Source organism: Vulpes vulpes, chromosome 15 (assembly GCF_048418805.1).
Source record: "Vulpes vulpes isolate BD-2025 chromosome 15, VulVul3, whole genome shotgun sequence".
Taxonomy (NCBI): domain Eukaryota; kingdom Metazoa; phylum Chordata; class Mammalia; order Carnivora; family Canidae; genus Vulpes; species Vulpes vulpes.
The window spans coordinates 25,495,867-25,508,283 of NC_132794.1; the positions used below are offsets into that span (position 1 = coordinate 25,495,867).

At 39.5% G+C, this 12,417-nt stretch overlaps 1 long non-coding RNA gene across 3 annotated transcripts in view; it reads left to right on the top strand.

Annotated features, from left to right (window-relative positions):
- The window catches only part of LOC140595810 (uncharacterized), a 110,536-nt gene that overhangs the window by 55,054 nt on the left and 43,065 nt on the right, over window positions 1-12,417 (top strand). Inside the window, exon 5 of one of the 3 annotated variants that reach the window (XR_011997695.1) lies at window positions 5,141-12,020. The exons of 1 other annotated variant lie outside the window; for it this stretch is intronic. This is a non-coding gene — a long non-coding RNA (uncharacterized lncRNA). Of the gene's footprint in view, window positions 1-1,684; window positions 3,716-5,140; window positions 12,021-12,417 lie in introns of those variants that run through there. One more of the 3 variants, XR_011997697.1, reaches the window with a different exon arrangement.

Here is a 12,417-nt window from a genome sequence, read left to right on the forward strand (position 1 = left end):
CACTCAGTGGGAAGTCTGCCTGAGATTCTCTCTTCCTCTGCCCACTACCTCCCCTCCCTGACTCTCTAAAATAAAATCTTTAAGAAAAAAGTCTAAAGAAAGTTAGCTAATAAACTACTTGAGTAGGCCCAGCAGATCAAATAATTTGCCACATTGACTGGTTACTAGGTTCAGAATAAGAATTCCAGGGAGGGGGATGCCTGGATGGCTCAGAGACTGGGCATCTGCCTTTGGCTCAGGGTGTGATCCTGGGGTCCTGGGATTGAGTCCCACATTGGGCTTCCTGCATGGAGCCTGCTTCTTCCTCTGCCTATGTCTCTGCCTTTCTGTTCTTTCATGAATAAATAAATGAAATCTTAAAAAAAAAAAAAAAAGAATTCCAAGGAGGGACTTATTGGGAAGGCAGGAATGGAGGATGATAACTTCCTTTATTTATGCTTTATGTCCACTAAGAAAAAATGCTTGTTGATACAAAACTGTGGATATTTTAATATTTTTTTGCAAGTTTTATATTACTTATCATTTATGTACCCTCATTTCCTAAAGAGGAAGGAAGGATAGAACTGAGTGATAAACTAGACAATGGGAGTGGTTTAGTGGGCCATAGTGTCTTTCCTTTGTGTTTCCAGCATTTGCCTACTACTAAGGAAATCGTAGGACACATTGTATAAATAGGGCACAGGATTCATTACTCAGCACTTTAGTCAGCGAGTCACCATTACTGGCATCTCTGTGGCAGCTGTTAGGAAACTACAGAGGATTTATTGTGAATGAGATGAGCTGGATGCACTGTCTCCTAGCTGGATCTTACCAATTTGTCCACATTCTGAGGACTAACCAAATTATTTTTTTTAATATTTTATTTATTTATTAGAGAACGCACATGTGAGAGAGGATGAGAGAGAGGGAGAGAGAGATAGCAGGGGCAGAGGGAGAGGGAGAAGCAGATTCCCTGCTGAACAGGGAACCCAACATGGGGGTTCAATCCCAGGACCCTGGGATCATGACCTGAGCCAAATGCAGACACTTAACTGACTGAGCCACCCAGGTGCCCCTCCAAATGATTTTTTAAGATGCTCCCAGACCATTCCAGTTTTCATAATGACTCTTGTTTTCTACAACAAGCTAAACTTAGTTCATTATGATTTGTCAAAGGCTGACTAAGAGAAGTAGCTGGGAACTAAGAAAGTAGGTATAAAATGAGAGAGGCGGGCTGCCTGGGTGGCTCAGTTGGTGAAACATCTGCCTTTGGCTCAGGTTGTGATCTTAGGGTCCTGGGAGCCAGCCCTGCATCGGGCTCCCTGCTCAGCAGCAAGTCTGCTTTTCCCTCTCCCTCTGGATTTCTCTGGCTCTTGCTTTCTCTCAAATAAATAAATAAAATATTTTTTTTAAATGAGGAAAATAAATCCTATATTTTGAATGAGTATAATTGGTAGCCTAACTAGGAGGCAAACTGCTCCAGAGGGGAATGAAAAGAATAGAATATAGGAACACAGTTGGGTAGAGCAGAAAAAGCATGCACAGTTAAAACAGATCAGTGTGAATATAGCTCTTAAGCCCATTAGGTTTCTAAAATTGAGAGTAATGAACATATCGAATATTGTTTATTCTAGGGACCTTTTTTTCAAAAGACAGAATTTTGATTCTCAAGGGTGAACTGTCTTTTTTTTTTTTTTTTTTTAAGATTTTATTTATTCATGAGAGAAAGAGGCAGAGGCACAGGCAGAGGGAGAAGCAGGCTCCATGCAGGGAGCCCAACGTGGGACTTGATCCTGAGTCTCTAGGATCACGGCCTGGGCCGAAGGCGGCTCTAAGCCGCTGAGCCACCCGGGCTGCCCATGAACTGTCTTTAAAGTATGTCACAGTCTTTTTCACAGTGACAGAAGAAGGATGCATCAAAAGTTGATCAACTTTTGATCTATACTGTTAATTCCCTACATGGCAATAGTAAAATTCAATCCTGCTGACTGGAGTAATTCCCTTCCAGAGAACTCGGATATTCTCATAAAACAGCTGGCATTGCCTGAAAGGGAGGTATTGTTGGTAGGTAAGCCAACATCCTAGAGGCTGGGACTCTGCCAGCATCTCATATAACAAACATGTTGCTGATCCACTTTTGTTTGTTTTCCCAGACAAAAATGATTACAACACACTTCAGGGCCAACACAGAAACTTTGCCTTTGTAATGTATTAACTTGCTCTCAACCTTCAAATGTTCAAAATTGCTAAACTAAATGACAATATCCAACCTAAAAAAAAATACTAAAACCTGGCTAAAAACTCAATTGGCCAAGAAGTTATTTGTATATTACTTTTGTAAACAGATCACCAGTTTTGTTTTTTTGGGAGGTGTTTTTGGAAGTGTTGCCAAAGAAGAAAAATATCCATATTTCTGTAAATATACATATATTTACATATACATAATATATTTTCTTTTATTAGGAAGCTCTGATTTAGTGGCATACATACTAGATTAAATTTCAAAACACTTGGATACTAACTGTACTACTTTGAACAAGTCATTTAAACTCCTTGAACTTTGGTTCATTCATTTATAAAATGAGGATAGTAATGCTTCCACTGACTACTACATAGTATGATTAAAATGATTAAATGAAATATTGTACATGAAAGCAATTATCACCTACAAGGTGTGGTACAAATGTGAGGGCCAGAGGGGTTGCAACAGGTGCTGGTCCTGAGGCACTGGAGAAATAGACTATGCCAGTTCTATCTCATTGTTCTGGGACTGAGAGCCTAGAAGAAAACAAAGGAGTGGCTCTTGAGTTGGCAACTCCTGTTTCTCCATTAATATTCAGAGAAAAATAATTTTCAGGCTCTCTCCCCCAATGAAATGAGTCCTTTCCTCAAATTGTTGGAAAAACTCATCAAGTATTTAGGTGTTTCCTCTGTTCTGCTTTTCATCTGTGTTGTCCTAGTGACTTGTGAATCTTGAACTCATGAAGTACAGCTAGTCAAAACTGAGATGTGTGTAAGTGGAAAATACATGCCAGAGTTTGAAGACAATAGTCCAAAAAGAAACAAAAAAGTAAAATATCTTTGTTTATATTTTTTACCTTGATTACATGTTGTAATAATAATATTTTAGATTATTGGGCTAAATAAAATATATTGTTAAAATAAATAAAAAGAAAGAAATAAAAGAAATAAAAGATAAATAAAAGAAAGAAAGAAAGAAAGAAGAAAGGAAGGCCATTCCATCACCCTTACAGCACATGGCACAAAAGTAAGCAGTCAGTTTCATTCATTTCTTCATTCATCCATTCATACACTCAATGAGAATAGGGAATGGAGAAATTTGACAGTCTCATATCCTGAAAGGACAGAACAGAAAGAAATTATTTCTCTCTTTTCACTCTCATGGTTCTGAAAAGGAAGAAATACTCTGATTGAGCTTTATACTGTATGTATTCAAGTTTCTTATTAAAATCTTAAAAGATGGTTATTTGCATTCATTTTTTATCTCCCTTCTGAAGGTCTAGATGCCTTAAAGTCAGAAAACTAATTTACATATCTTGCTTTCTACCTAACAGGTGCTGAGTAAATGTCATAGAATGCTATGGGTAAAATAAATAATACAATCTGTTTATTAATTTATCTTTCTGACCAAAATTAAAATTTGAACCTAAAATACCATGTAATTGATTCAATGTTGATGATATATACATTTTTTTAAATGTGGCTTGTGGTGTCAGATACATTGTGTTGCCTTTTATCTGTTAAATTACCTGCAGAAGTACTTTACATGGGAGTGAATAAATTCTTCCTAGATTAGGTCCTGGCTGATGAGGAAACATTTATTCCTAAAATACAATCCTTACCCACTTTCATCATCTCACTAACAAACTAAAAATTGTCCCAGGAAGAAACTGATAAACACTTTATGAAATATGAAAGACAAAAAAAGCAGTAAGAGAAGAACAATAATATCCCATTAACCTGGCAGATCTGGAGTGAAAACCCAGCAGGGGGATGGAGCAGGTTAGAGGTGGGAACAGCCAAACAGCACAGTGAGCACTCAGCAGGCTCCCAGCCCAGCAAACCCCCGGGGTCTGAACAGCCTCTACCAGTCTCGAAGGGAGGGCTTGGGGGAAGGGCCCAGCTCAGCTGCAGGGATCAAAGAGAAGCAGGGGAAACAGCCAGAGCAGTGTCTGCTCTTTGAGCAAAGATAATGGAATCCTCTCAGAGTGAAGAGAATGAACACACAGAGAGATTTAAAAACACAACAAACCCAGAGCTGATCTGATTCCTTTATTCCATACCTCAAATTCATCAGGCTTGTCCTCAATTCAAAATCACACTATATTGAATTACAGGGTTAGAAAAAAAAATAAAAGGGCATCCTGTTGAGTGTTTTTCCAACCGAGGGTTGCAACTCTTTAGTGTGGGAAATCAATTCAGTGGGTGGAGATTTGCATTTAAAAAAATGAAATAAAATAGAAAGAGGATTTGCAAATATTGGGGGTAAATACTATTTGTGAAAATTTGGGGCTCTGTGTGTGTTTGTGTGTGTGTTTGTACAGATAAAAACATGGGTCTCAGTCAAGCAACTGAAACTCCGTGAAAACTGATGTAGTCTATCCCACTCTAATTGAGGTCTACAAAAATCAATTCTAGGAAATTAGATCTTCAGGAAGAGCGATTTCATAAACTCTTTATTTTTCGATTTCATAAACTCTTAAGACTAATCCTCATGCAAGGTGTTTTTCCTGCATTCTACAAAGGTAGAAAATGTCACAGACTCCGTGCAATCTTTCAACAAAAACAGTTCTTCAGAAAAGGTCCAGGATCAGGCATTTCATTCTGATAAAGCTAATGATGTTTGTCAGAAACTGTGGGCAACCTTCCTTTAAAGCCCCTAATTAAGGAGCGGGAATGAAAAAAAAATGGTAATAGCATGTCTCAAACGTGAAGCTGCTGCTTGGCTCCTATTCATTAGGGAGCCCACAAACTGTGGGCTCTATTTAAGGAAGGTCTGGGATGGTTTGAGGAAAAAATGAAACAATCCCTCAAATGTTTCTTTCTAATCCAATTCTGCTCTCCACTTACTTATCTCACCTTGACTTACTTCTTGAAATTTTAGTCAAATTTGATTTATAGTCTACTTTATAATTTAAAGGCAGACCAGAATGGATAGAGAAAGGACCAGACAGAGAAGAGAGCAGAAACTGTATAAAAGATTCTGGCAAAATGCGAAGCCGATCCCTGATCCACCGGAGACAACCACCAGTGACGGAGCGAAGTGATCAGTTTCTAACTCTCCAGGAACTAAGCATCAAATTCAAGGCCGACTAAGTGAAGGAAGGACGGTTAACAACAGACTTCAGTATTTTCTGCAAAGCATGAAAGACAAGAAGAGATTTGGGGGTGGGGGGGGGGTGGAAATCCTTAAAAGAAGTCTGAGTAAATTTGTGTAACAATAAGAAGGCAGGTATCTTCCCACCCAGACACAAAGGAAGGCACTGAAGATTTTACAAGGATGTGACCTCTAAAAATACCACTTAAAGATGGGCAAACTTCTCTATCGCCCCAAGAAATCAAAGTAAACCATCTGAAACCCGAGCTGTAGGAAATCCCGCGGCTCAGATAAAGGACCCAAGGAGACACTGAAACAGGACTGTCACTTTCAGAGAGCAGGAGGCCGCGGGCCTAACCTCCAGCGAGACCTTTCCTTGGCGCTCAGTTCAGTGAAACAGACATTCTCTCAGCTGTATCAGAGACATGGATTTTAGCTGTAATTATGGTTTCCTAATCTGGTGTAGCCTTAGTTAAACAAGCAGAATCAGCACATTATCATTAGGGTGGCAGTCTAGCTTCTCTCGCACAGGGCATGGGCAGGGAGCGAAGTCTACTGTTGCCAACTCTGACTCTATCTAGTCTTTGAGGAGCTCAAAACGAAGTTTCTTCTAGTTTCTCCAGATGAAGAAATATGTGCCACCCTCCCATCTCCCAGAGTTGCTGAACAAACTACCAAAAGGCAATATTTAAACATGTCATAACCGGGTACTGAATTGCCATGGGTGGGTCCGTACCAATCCAGCCTCTCTCTCCCACCCACCCTGGGAAACTGGCACATAATGGGTCTCATCCTCTGTTTTCCTGTCTTTTCTTCCCAGACCCTTCCCTCCTCTCAGTTAACCTAGTTTGAAGCTTTGGGGACATGCTGTCATATTTTAGATGCAGAGGAGTATTTCAGGTTAAATGGTTACTTTCTCCTAGTTCTGAACCTCTCGTGGTGGGAATTTCAAGTTAGCTGAAGGCCGATATTAGGGATAATTTTTAGCAAAGAGCTCAGCCAGAGTTTCCTTCAAATCATACTGTAGTAGCAAAGATTTCCTCATTTATGAGCCTCTTTTTAAAAAAAGATTTATTTATTTATTCATGAGAGACACAGACTGAGAGAGAGAGAGGCAGAGACACAGGCAGAGGGAGATGCAGGATCCATGCAGGGAGCCCGACGTGGGACTCTATCCCGGATCCCAGGATCACAACCTGAGCCAGAGGCTGCCGCCCAACCGCTGAGCCACCCAGACGTCCCTATTAGCCTCTTAATACGCACTTGTTTTCTTCCTTCCTTTTCTCTTCTCCCTTCATTCCTTCCTTCTTCGTAAAAAAACAAAACCGAATCTATTTTTTTTAGAGCAGTTTTAGGTTTGCAACAAAATTGAGAGAAAGGTACAGAGGTTTATCATATGCCCCCTGCCCAACACATACACAACCTCTCCCATTACCAGTATCTCCAGAATGGCGTGTGTGTGTGTGTGTTTTACCAAGGATGAACCTGCACTGACACATCATAATCACCCAAAGTCTACAGTTTACCGTAGGGTTCACTCTTGGTGTTGTATATTCTAGAGGGGTGGACAAATGTATAATGACATCCATCCATCATTACAATATCATACAAAGTATTTTCACTGCTCTACAAATCCTTTGTGCCCTGCTTCTTCGTGTCTCTCCTTTGCCCACTCCTAGGCAACCACTGATCTTTTTATTCCCTAATTTTTGCCTTTTCCCAAATGCCATATAGTTGTAATCACACAAAATGGAGCCTTTTCAGATTGGCTCATTCCTTGCTTTCTTTCTTTTAAGATTTTATTTATTTATTTGAGAAGGGGAGAGAGAGAAAGAGAGCTAGCATGAGTGGGGGGAGGGGCAGAGGGCAAGAGAGAATCCCAAGCAGTCTCCCCATTGAGCATGGAGCACACAAGGGGCTCCATCTCACCACCCTGAGATTGTGACGTGAACCAAAATCAAGAGTCGGATGCTTAATTGGCTCAGCCACCCAGGTACCCCTCACTTAGTAATATATACTAAAGTTTCCTCCAGGGATGTCAGGGTGGCTCAGCAGGTGGGCGCCTGCTTTTGGCTCAGGTAGTGATCCCAGGATCTGGGATCAAGTCTCACCTCAGGCTTTCTGCATGGAGCCTGCTTCTCCCTCTGCCTATGTCTCTGCCTCTCTTTCTCAGTCTGTGTCTCTCATAAATAAATAAATCTTTAAAAAAAAGTTTCCTCCATTTCTTTTCATGGCTCATTAGCTTATTTCTTTTTAACACTGAGTAATACACCATTGTCTGGATGTACCACAGTTTATCCATTCACCTACTGAGGATATCATGGTTGATTCTAAGTTTTGGCAATTATGAATAAAGCTGCTATAAACATTTGTGTATAGATTTGATCCATAAATTTTTAACTCCTTAGAATAAACACTAAAGACCATGATCACTGAAACATATGGTGGAGCATATGATGTGGAACATCTTTTCTTTCTTTCTTTCTTTCCCTCTTTTCTTACTTTTTCTTTTTACGAGAGAGAATGGAGGGAAGGGGCTAATGAGAGAGAGAATTTTTTTTTTTTTTAAATTCATGAGAGACAGAGAGAAAGAGAGGCAGAGACACAGGCAGAAGGAGAAGCAGGCTCCATGCACTGGGAGCCCGACGTGGGATTCGATTCCGGGTCTCCAGGATCACGCCTTGGGCTGAAGGTGGCGCTAAACCGTTGAACCATCCAGGCTGCCCAGGAGAGAGAATCTTAAGCAGGCTCCATGTCGGGCTCGATCTTACAACCCTGAGATCATGACTTGAGCTGAAACCAAGAGTCAGGTGCTTAAACAACTGAGCCACCCAGACGTCCCTGGACAATCTTTTCATTTACTTATTTTCCATCTATATATTTTCAGTGGTGAAGTATTTGTTAAGATTTCAACCCATTTTTAATCCAGTTGTTTATTTTATTATTGTTGAGTCTTATTGTTGAGTTTAAAGAGTTATTTATATATTTTGGATCATGGTCTTTTATCAGATACAGGCATACTGATACTTGTGGGTTCCATTCAAGACCATGTCAATAAAGTAAATACCACAATAAAGCAAGTCAAATGGGGGTACCTTGGTGGTGGTTAAGCGGTGAAGCATCTGCCTTTAGCTTTATGCCTTTTTAGCATCATGCCTTTAGTCATGATCCTGGGACCCTGGGATCAAGCCCCACGTTAGGCTCTCTGATCAAGCCTAACATTAGGCTCTCTCTCTGTGTCAAATAAATAAAATCTTAAAAAAAAAAAAAAAAGCAGTCAAATGAATTTTTTGGTTTCTCAGTGCATATAAAATTTATGTTTATGCTACACTGGAGTCTACTAAGTGTGCAATATCATTATGTCTAAAAAATATGCATACCTTAATTAAAAAATACTTTTGCTAAAAACACTAATCATCAGCTGAGCTTTCAGCAAGTCATAATCTTTTTGCTGTTATAGGGTCTTGCTTCAATGTAGATAGCTATTGACTGATCAGGATGGTAGTTACTAAAGTTGGGGTGGTTGTGGCAATTTATTTAAATAAGATAAAATTGAAGCATGCTGCATACACTGAATCCCTTTCACAAGTGATTTCTCTGTAAAAGTGATGCTGTTTGATAGCATTTAATGAAGTGTCAACTTCTTTTAAAATTGGAGTCAATCTTCTCAAAACCTGCTGCTGCTTCATCAACTAAATTTATGTAATATTCTGAATCTTTTTTTTGTCATTTCAACAAATGTTACAGCATCTTCATTAGGAGTAAATTCTATCTCAAGAAACCTCTTTGCTCATCCATAAGAAGGAACTCTTCCGTCATTGAAGCTTTATCATGAGATTGCAGCAGTTCAGTCCTATCTTCAGGCACTACTTCTAATTCTAGTTCTCCTGCTATTTCCACCACATCTTCAGTTACTTCCTCCAATGAAGTCATGAACCCCTCAAAGTCATCCATGCGGGTTGGAATCAACTTCTTCTTCTTTTTTTCTTTTAAGATTTTATTTATTCATGAGAGACACACAGAGAGAGGCAGAGACACAGGTAGAGGGAGAAGCAGGCTTCTTGTCAGGAGCCTGATGTGGAACTCAATCCCAGGACCCCAGGATCATGACCTGAGCCAAAGGCAGATGCTCAACCACTGAGCCACCCAGGTGCCCTGGAATCAACTTCTTCTGAACTCTTGTTAATGGTGATATTTTGATCTCTTTCCATGAATCACAAATATTCTTAGTGGCATCTAAAATGGTAAATCTGGGCAGCCTAGGTGGCTCAGCGGTTTAGTGCTGCCTTCAGCCCAGGGTGTGATCCTGGAGACCTGCGATCGAGTCCCATGTCAGGCTCCCTATAGGGAGCCTGCTTCTCCCTCTGCCTGTGTCTCTGCCTCTCTCTCTCTCTCTCTCTCTCTCCCTCTCTCTCTCTCTGTGTCTCTCATGAATGAATAAATAAAATCTTAAAAAATAAAATAAAATAAAATGGTAAATCCTTTCCAGAAAGTTTTCAATTCACTTTGCCCAATTCACTTTGCCCAGAAGAAATCACTATCAATGACAGCTACGGCCTTATGAAATCTATTTCTTCAGTTACAAGACTTGAAAGTCGAAATTGCTCCTCAACCCACGGGCTACAGAATGGATATTGTGTTAGCAGGCATATAAGAACATTCATTTCACTGTACATCTCCATCAGACCTCTTGGGTGACCAGATACATTGTCAATGAGCAGTAACATTTTGAAAGGAATTTTTTTTCTGAGCAGTAGTTCTCAACAGTGGGCTTAAAATATTCAGTAAACAGATGTGCTGTCATTCAGGCTTTATTGTTCCACTTGCAGAACATTAGGCAGAATAGATTTAGCACAACTCTCATGGCAGAAGGGTTTTGGGAATTGTAACTAATTATTGGCTTCAACTTAAAGTCACCAGCTGCCCTAGCCCCTAGTAAGAATCATCCTATCCTCTGAAGCTTTGAAGCCAGGGATTGCCTTTCTCTCTAGCTATGCAAGTCCTAGATGGCATCTTGTTCCAATAGGTTGTTTTGTCTACTTTGAAACTGTGTTGTTTATTGTAGCCGCCTTCATTAATTACCTTAGTTAGATGTTCTAGATAACTTGCAGCAGCTTCTACATCAGCACTTGCTGCTTCACCTGGCACTTTTATGTTATGGAGACAACTTCTTTCCTTAAACCTCATGAACCAACTTCTGCTAGCTTCCAACTTTTATTCTGCAGTGTCTTTACCTCTTTCAGCTTTCACAGAATTGAAGAGAGGGAGGGTCTTGCTCTGGATTAGGCTTTGGTTTAAGGGAATGTTATGGCTGGACTGACCTGTGCAGACCACTTACGCTTTCTCCATATCAGCAATAAGGCTGTTTCACTTCCTTATCATGCGTGCATCCACTGGAGTAACACTTTTAATTTCCTTCAAGAATTTTTCCTTTGCATTCTCAACTTGGCAAACTGGTGCGAGAAGCTTAGCTTTTGGCTTATCTCAACTTTCTGACATGCCTTTGTTACTAAGCTTAATCATTTCTGGTTTTTCATTTAAAATAAGAGAAGTGCCACTCTTCTTTTTATTTGAACACTTAGAGGTCATTATAGGTTCTTAATTGGCCCAATTTTATTATTGTTGTGTTTCAGGGAATAGGAAAGCTTGAGGAGAAGGACAGAGATGGGGGAACCAGTGGTCAGTGGAGCAGTCAGAACAGACGCATTTATAAATTAAGTTTGTCATTTTATATACGTGCAGTTTGTTGCACCCCAAAATATTACAATAGTAACATGACAGATCACTGATCACAGATCATCATACCAGAAATAATAAAAAGACTTGAAATATTGTGAGAATTACCAAAATGGGTTGCAGAGACACGAAATAAGCAAATGCTGTTGGAAAAATGGCACCAATAGACTTGCTCAGTGCAAGGTTTATAACAAATGTATTATCTGCAAAGCACAATAAAGCAAAGTACAGTAAAATGAGATATGCCTATATATGTCTTTTGCAAATGTTTTCTCCCAGTCTATGATTTGTCTTTTAATTCTCTTGACAGTGTCTTTTGCAGAGCCGCAGTAGTTTTTAACTTTAATGAAATCCAGTTATCAATTACTTCTTTTATGGCTTATGTCTCTGGTATTATATCTAAAGTCCTCACCGGGGGCCTGGGTGGCTCAGCAGTTGAGCGTCTACCTTCCGCTCAGGTCATGATTGCCCGATCTGGCATCGAGTCCCCCATTGGGCTCCCTGTGAGGAGCCTGCTTCTCCCTCTGCCTGTGTCTCTGCCTCTCTCTCTCAGTCTGTGTCTTTCATGAATAAATAAATAAATCTTAAAAAAAGAATAAAGTCATCAACCATACTCAGGGTTATTTAGGTTTCCTTCTGTGTTATATCCCAGAAGTTTTATAGCTTTGTGTTTTACATTTAGGTCTGTTATCTATTTTGAGTTAATTTTTGTGGAGGGTGTAAGATCTGTATCTAGATTTATTAGTTTTTTGCATGTGAATGCCCAGTTGTTCTAGCACCATTTGTTGAAAAGATGACCTTTGCTCCATTGTATTATTTGTCAAAGATCACTTGACTATACTTATGAGATTGTAGCACTGGGTTCTGTATTCTGTTCAATTGATCTATTTGTGTATTCTTTCACCAATAACACACTGTCATGATTCCTGTAGCTTTATAATAAATCTTCGTAGTCAGGTAGTGTCAGTTCTCCAACTTTGTTCTTAAATATTGTGTTGGTTATTCTGGTCTTTTACCTCTGCATATAAATTTTAGAATCACTTTGTCAATACCTATACAATAACTTGCTGGGATTTTGATTTTGGTTGCATTGAATCTACAGATGAAGTTGGGAAGAACTGACAACAATGTGTCTTCCTTTCATGAACATGGAATATCTGAATTTATTTGGCCCTTTGATTTTTATCAGAGTTTTGCAGTTTTTTTCATATAGCTCTTGCATATATTTTGTTAGATTTATACTTATGTATTTCAACTTTAGGGGTGCTAATGTAAGTGGTATTATGTTTTTAATTTCAAATTCAGTTTGTATCTTGTTGGGTTTTCTATATTAATCTTGTATCCTGCATCTTGCCTTTCCCCTT